Source organism: Macaca fascicularis, chromosome 11 (genome assembly GCF_037993035.2).
Source record: "Macaca fascicularis isolate 582-1 chromosome 11, T2T-MFA8v1.1".
NCBI classification, from domain to species: domain Eukaryota; kingdom Metazoa; phylum Chordata; class Mammalia; order Primates; family Cercopithecidae; genus Macaca; species Macaca fascicularis.
In genome coordinates, this window is record NC_088385.1 from 77,807,541 (window position 1) to 77,813,856 (window position 6,316).

At 40.1% G+C, this 6,316-nt stretch overlaps 1 long non-coding RNA gene across 1 annotated transcript; it reads left to right on the plus strand.

The window, feature by feature from the left end:
- The first annotated feature begins 611 nt into the window (after positions 1 to 611).
- Positions 612 to 2,173, plus strand: LOC135966103 (uncharacterized). Its single transcript, XR_010579207.2, has 3 exons — positions 612 to 921; positions 1,140 to 1,191; positions 1,488 to 2,173. It is a non-coding gene; the product is annotated as an uncharacterized lncRNA (long non-coding RNA).
- The last annotated feature ends 4,143 nt before the right edge of the window (positions 2,174 to 6,316 follow it).

Sequence of the window (6,316 nt, forward strand, 5' to 3'; positions counted from 1 at the left end):
CTTCTCCATCTCATTTTGTATCACGCCTCTCCTCACTTACCATATATCAGTGTATTAGATTGTCCTTACATTGCTACAAAGAAATACCTGAGATTGGGTAATTTATAAGGAAAAGAGATTTAATTGGCTCACTGTTCTGCAGGCTTTACAGGAAGCATGGCATGGGTACCTGTTCAGCTTCTCGGGAGGCCTCAGGAAGCTTACAATCATGGCAGAAGGCAAAGGGGGAGCAGGCATGCCACACAGTGAAAGCAGGAATAAGAGAGAAAGGAGGGAGGAAATCCTACACATTTTTAAACGACCAGATCTTGCGAGAACTCACTATCACAAAGTCAGCACCAAACCATGAGGCATATGCCCCATGACCCAAACACCTCCCCCCAGCCTCTGCCTCCAGCATTGGGGATTATAATTCAACATGAGATTCAGCCAGGGACAAATATCCATACTACATCAATCAGTCATCCGAGCTTTTACACATTCATTCCACACTATTTATGGAGTACCTGTCATGGGTCATAAACTTTTCCAGGTACTAGAAAAATATGCAAAAGAAATAAGGACCATGCCCTCAATAAAGCAAACAAATATGGAATGTAGAACACAGTATCAGGTAGAACTAAGTGTGGAGACAGAGAGAGAAGTCAGAAAGCTCTTGCCTTGGGCCAAGTGAGGCACACCGGCAATTTATACCCAGGCAGCTGTGGTGGAGCTGTTGAAGAACAGCTATATGCGGGATATTTTAACTGCACAGCCAGCAGGATTTGCTGAGGGACTAAATGTGGATGTGAGAGCAAAAGAAGAACCGAGGTTTAAAGGTTTTTTGGGCTGAGCAACCAAGTACATGGTGATGCTGAGATGGCAAATGCTAGGGAAGGAGCAGGCTTTTGGAGCAGAATCAAGATCTCTGTTTTGTACTTGGTGAGTTTGAGCTATCTGTTAGACATCCAGAAGATGTCAGATTGACAACGGGTTTCATGTGGAGGCAAGAAAATGAACTCAAAAACTTAAAAGTAATCTGCTATCTCTTAGCCCCTCAAATGCACCAGTCTCTGCCTCTAGTCCTTTGCACATGCCGTTCTCTCTGTCTGTACCTCTTCCCCATGTCCCTCCTTTTATTTCTTCCATTAATCTTTCAGGATTTTTGCTTGAATGCCACTTTCCCCTGGAGGCCTAGATTCCCCACACCAGGTTAGACTTCTTTGTTATATAATCTCCTAATAACTTTTCCATAATAGTATAGATCACCACTGGTATCAAATAAGATTCTTCTGACTAATATTTGTTTAACCTGTCAACAGTTTTAGAGCAATAATATCTATCTTACTCACTTTTAATTACCAGCACCTGTAGCAGTGTCTATATGTAGTAAAGACTTAGTAAATATTTGTGGAATGAAAGAATAAGTGAATGAATGAATAATTTCCAGGTAGACCTATTTCTTTATTGCCACTTAATTGCCCCTGCACCCTCTCTTGTTTTCCCAGCATATGAAGACATATCTGCTTACTGCCAGCTGCACCTGAAGGTTACTCTCAAATATATATTTTCAAATCTCGTGAAGATGTTACTAACTGGGAGTACAGCAACCAAATGTTCAGAATTGATTTTATTTCCAGAATTGCATTTAGGGTCCAATTTTTTCAAATGACTGATATAATCGTTTTTGAGAAAACAAGAGTGTTCGTTGATGCCAAGAAATAATCAGAGAGATGGATTACTCTAGTGTGTCTTTTTACCATAAAAGCAAATTATGAAACTGAACCATCAACCATACAAAAGCCTTCTCACCAACTGAGTATAGATCTCTGTTTTTCTGCTTCATTACAATAAATTATAGTTAGAAAGTTCAAAGACTTATCTATCAAGTTATGTTTAATTTACTACCTTGCCTTAGCTCATGCTGGGGGAGAAGTGTTCAGCTAGAGAACTAAGGCATTTGAAAGGTAATTAGCTCTTTAAAAATCTGTTATCAGCTCTACTTTTTTCCTAGCATCATATTAGGAAAGGGTCTAGAAAAAACAACCTTATTCATCCAACCTGAGTATAAGCCTATTTCAGGTAAAAGTATTTAAATAAATGTTCCTGCCATCCCACTTCAGTGCCCCCATCTTTTATCTGAATAAGTTGTTATTTCCTTTAAATTTTTGGATAAATCTTAAAGTAGGCCACAATAAAGTTTGTATAGATCTCCTTCAGTGTTTGTTTTGAAAGAATAAAAAGTTAGAATACCCCATAGGAATATTACTACCGGCATTTACTCTTGGGGAAGACATAGCTACAAGGAGTTAATTTGATAATCCCAAACTTATTGTTTCTTTTTGTGTTTTTCTAACTTAAGACTAATATTGTTCTAAGATACAATAGGTCATACACCTAAAGTCACTGAAAGAAAAATCATTTAGGATGAGGTTGTTGTTGCCAAATGACATGATTTCTAGTAGAAATAATATGTTGCATCCAAGTGAATAGAACATCAGCGAAGTTGCTCCTCAGATACTGGATAGCTGGGAAACCATAATTGAGTGGTTTCAAATTTAACTTCTTTCTAGGAATCTTGAACCTGAAAATCAGATAGTTTATATATTGTTTACATTGCCTTCATTAGTTGATAGACATTAATGAACAAATTAAAGCCAAACTGAAGCTCTATAGTCCAGAGTTCACAAATGCCTGTTCATTGCTGTATTCTAAGGCCCAGCACAGTGCCAGGTGCTCAGTGCATACTCAATGAATAGCAGTTATTCACACAAAGAAAATCTGGGGAAAATAAAAATGATGGTTGAGGGCAACTATAAAACCACATACTTTTAAACAAATTAACCAGTTAACTTGCATTCGGATTTCAAAATTTGTTTATTTTGAATGAGATTTTAAAAAGTTACTTTACTTTTCTCAGCTTCTAGGAATGATACCCAAGTTATTTTTCAAATCTAAAAATCTGTTATATTAGATACCACTTTCTGCACATCTCTCATTGAATTGTACAGGACTAAAATGTTAAAACAGCAATACAAGTTTATTGTGTCAAGTTAAAAAAAATAGTGATCTTCCTCTTTTCTTCCTGCCTTACTCCTAAAGTGACAAGTGTTAATGCTTGGGTGTAAATCCTTCCACACATACCTGTAATTACACCTGTATGTACTTCTCCCTAGATCACTGCCTCTCCAGCCCAAAAGTGGAACACACATGCATCTTATCACCCTTCTCACCTTACCACCCACTCCTTCTCTGCTTAATTCCTACTCTTCTTTCAGACATCACCTCAACCATCAACTCCTCTACAAATCCCAACACCTCCCTAAATTCCCCCTTGTAATGGGAACAACAGAGTCTGTTCATCAGACTCTGTTGTCTCGTTCTAGTATGATGTTATGAAGGCACAGCCAGGAACTACATTGCCCAGCTCCCTGTTGCACTTAGGTGTACCCATGTGACTAAGCTTTTCTATATGCAAGTGAAAGGACTGGAATTTTTGTTCTCCCAGTCCTCATGTCCATCTCTCAAACTCATCCATCTTTGGGGAGTCACAATTATTCCTTCATAAATTTCCATCAACTTTTTGGGATAGCTCTGAAGCACTGTTGCTTTCGTGTACCCATCATTCATGCCCTCTTGTTCTGATAACCCTGATTTTCACTTGGAAAAATGCCTATTCTTCACTCTGAGTCCTGTGATTTGCGTGGTCCTGACTCTACCCTTTACATTCCAGAGAAGTGGCACATGACCTAAACCTCACCTATCAGTCTACTTCATTTGTCTGGCAACAACAATAATGTGTAGGCACTTTACCAAAGCTGATCCCGCAAGAGGAAGCCCTAAGAGTTTTGCTGGAAATTCTTTGGAATATATATTATTTTGTTGCAACCCTGACTCTGGTGGTATAGCCTAAATATGGAGCTACCAATGGTTATCTTTGCTACAACATGGATAGAGTCTTTCTTGAGATTAGCCCAACTGATACGAAGGCAGAGTCAAAATAATACAGAAAGACAGATACCTGGTAGATAATTTGAGTACATGATCAGCCTAAATCTAGTGCTACTTTTTACTCTGCAGTTGACTAAGGCCAGTAAATTCTCATTTGTGTTTTAAATCAGCTTCAGTAGAGTTTCTTTCAGTTGGTACTGGGAATTCTTAGAGATATATACCCCTTATCAATATCAATAAGATCAATAAGATCCCAAAACTCTTTGGTTTTACCTTATTGCGCGCAGATACCACATTCTATCTTGTTTTACCCTCTTTCCCAAGGTTTTAAGTTCCATAAGGGTAAGGATGCCTTACCATTATTTCTTGTGTCTCCCAATGCCTTAGCACAGTGCCTAATACTTAATAAATTTTGAAAGACTATATGGACAAAACAGATTCATTAGTGCCCAGGGGACTGACTGAGAAAGGTGAAGACGTAGTTCCTTTCCTAAAGGAGTTTATAAATTACAATGAATTATTCCCAGATGGAGGTATATTTATCCTAATTCATCAGCTCCAGCTATGAATTTGAGGAACTGTAAGTTATGTGTTCCTATTGGATGGTTCTACAAATAGGTCTTCTATAAATGATAGTAACTCCGTTCACCCTTAGATGTTTCCATCACTTTATCTTTTGTGGGCTGCCTTGCCTGCTTAGTCTGAATTCTCTTCAAACATCCTTCCAGTCACATGTTATTAATTCATTAGCATCAGTGAAGGGCTTCAGAGGAAGGGAGAGTGAAAGAGCAGGGAGGACGGAAGACAGAGGAAAGTGAAACCACATGAAATGGGCATAGTACCAGAAACATTTTTGAAGTCTCTGGTGAAACGTTTTCTGGCATCACTACATAACAATAGCACATAATTTTCATTAACTTGAACAAACAAAACCAAGCATAGATTAAAAAGCAGCACAGATGTGATATGGCTCTCCTCTCCTATCCTGGACAGGGCAGCCTTATGGAGTCACTTCCCTTAATAAGGCAGGAAATGTTCTTTCAGCCTGTCCCCGGAAAAACAGCACATGGCACCAAGATACAACCACGAATACACAACTCTGGGTTGGGTCACTTTTTCTCATTCTTCTCCTTCCCAATATGCTCCTTTCTGATGACCGATGTGATCCTGGCATTCTCTCCTCCACCTCTTACCTTTTTATTCCTTTTGGTGCTGACCTTCATGGTGTACCCCATACCTGAAAATATCTTGCTCCCTTAGAGTTAAGCAACTTTCCCTCCCTCCTCTCTTATCAAACTCTTTTATCTGAGCCCTCCAAGGCTGATCTCATTGCAAACCATGTTTGAACAACATGACTAGCTTTTATATTATCTCATGAATCGTGACCATCTGAATTCCATTTCCATTTCCTTGGAGAAAAGCCCTGTCTGGTATGTGCTCCACGTATCCCAACATGAAGAGATGGCACTCAATAAATAACACATTGTGATGATAACAATACCATGAACATACACTGCAGAAATATTTCACAATGAATGAATGACTGTTGGACCCTTGGTCCAGGAACTGAACTTTTATGGCCACCATGGGCTTTGGTCTGAGGGTATCTTACCTGCTGTGTATCAGTGGCTTCCTGATTGTCAGAAGTAGCAAATGGTTCTTCAGGGTTCCCAGAACTAAAGGATGAATAGAATAACAAAAAATATGCAAAGAACCTTAGTGATATTATTTTCCTGGTGAGAATAAGAGCACTTTAGGAATTGCAATGTTCGCATAGCCAAATGCCAGAGCTTCCCCACCCCCAGAGATTTTCTCTGGATTAATCCAGCGCAAGTCATAGGAATCAACTTCATTATAGAGAAGATCTTACCAGGACGCATTCAAAGTAGATAAACATGTTCCATGTGATCCAGGATTTTTCCTGACCCCTTTGTTGGACTTGCAGTGGGGGTACCCTATTTACTTGGCCCATTGCACTCAAGTCCTTGTGGGAGGGAGCATGTGAGCAAGTGAGTGCAGGGTCTGGCTAGCTGCTTTGGGCACCAACAAAAGCAAACTCCATGCAGGCCCTGAGGCAGCACCCAGGTATGGGTGCCTGCGACCCCGAAGCCTCAGAAGGCATGTCACAATGCTCTCTTAGCTCTGCTGTTTGTGGACAGTGGTGTGTTATTAGCTCAGTGGGCCCCTTGCCTCCTCACATGGGGTGGCTGCTCTCTGCCATCAAGGGCAAAGGACCAGTGTGACAGTCTTTTTGGGCACCCACACTCATTGGGTCCCCAGTACTTGTTCGGCATCCAAGAAGAATGAGGTCGCCCAGATACTTGAAGGATGGTGGAGGTGGAGAATTTTATTTAGCAATGGAAATGGCTCTAGTGGAGAGGGGAGC